General features: G+C 48.0%; 1 protein-coding gene across 1 annotated transcript in view; it reads left to right on the top strand.

The window, feature by feature from the left end:
* Positions 1-1,232, top strand: part of OSR1 (odd-skipped related transcription factor 1) — a 7,578-nt gene that overhangs the window by 3,412 nt on the left and 2,934 nt on the right. The gene's annotated exons all lie outside the window — the stretch shown is intronic.

Consider the following 1,232-nt stretch of genomic DNA (forward strand, 5'->3'; position numbering starts at 1 on the left):
GAAAGAGAATTGCTCCAATTTAGAGGAGAGATCCTAGGAAGGGAAGGAGAGGGGCAAGGGATAGCGGAGGAAGTCAGAAGCAGACAACTGAGACAGCAAAGGAGAAGGGAGACCTAAAGACCCTTCTCTGACAATGACATCTTGAGTAGCCAGCCCCAAGCTTCAGGTCAGGATTTCAGAGTTGGGCCTCCTGAAGTTCCCTGCTGCTTGCTGCTTTCCTGCTGTTTTTGCCTTCAGGGAACAAACCTGAGTTTGAAGTATCTGGGACAGGTAGAGATGAAAGGCTTCTTTGCAAAGCCCAGACCTTGCCTTGGAGGCTGAAGACCACACCCAGGTTGGCCAGGATGGCCAAACTTGGCTACTTTAGTGGGGTCTCCCTTTGACTTGCTTCAGGTTGTATAACTTAGCAGTTGGAGGTTACATGGACTACAGTAATGGAGGCCTGGCCTGAGTGCTCTTGCCCATAGGCATACCCTCTTGCCCAGGGTTCACCCACACAGACCCAGCTCCCCTCTCTTTTGATGAGAGAGGGCACTGAAACCCCTTGCTTGTGACTGCAGATGTTCCATAAGTGAATAAATGAATACCAGTGCCAATATCTTCCTTGCAATGAAGGTGATCTCCAAGGTTATGTAGAGTCAGTCTGCAGGCAGCTGCAGAAAGGCTGGTGCCAACAGCCTTCAGGAACATTGTGGCAGGAAAGCAAATCGGAGGTCAAAGTCGAAAGTTTTGAAGAGAAAGATGACAAGGTTTTTTCAGCTTCTGGAAGCCAAATCAAAGGTCAGCCAGAAGACCTGCTGTGCAGGAGCCAGGCGGTGTGCTTATTTGTGTCCATATGTATGTGTGTTGTCTGTGAGGCTTTTATGGTGCTAAATGATCCCTTGTGTGTATGTGTGTGTGCATGCATTATGTTCTGCGTTTTGTAGCCTGTGTTGTGCTAGAAACACTTACTCCAGTTTATCTTTACACCTTTTTTGTCAGTTTTGCCTCTGAAGGTGTGAATTTGTTTGTCAGTGTGCATTTCTATGTGTGCTTTACTGCACATGAGTGTGTAAGTGTGCTTCCACGTCTCTGTTATCTTTGCAGGAGGGTGTGATTTTGTGTGGGCCCCAGCTGGCATGGATGTGAGTTTCTACAGGCCAGCTTCTCTGCGCTTGTGCTTTTCTACGTGTCCGGTATACAGTAAGCCCTCCTTGTAAGTTGGTTGCATCATTCAGTCTTCAGTTTCCTGC

This window comes from Tupaia chinensis, unplaced genomic scaffold (genome assembly GCF_000334495.1).
Source record: "Tupaia chinensis unplaced genomic scaffold, TupChi_1.0 Scaffold144952_1, whole genome shotgun sequence".
NCBI lineage: Eukaryota > Metazoa > Chordata > Mammalia > Scandentia > Tupaiidae > Tupaia > Tupaia belangeri.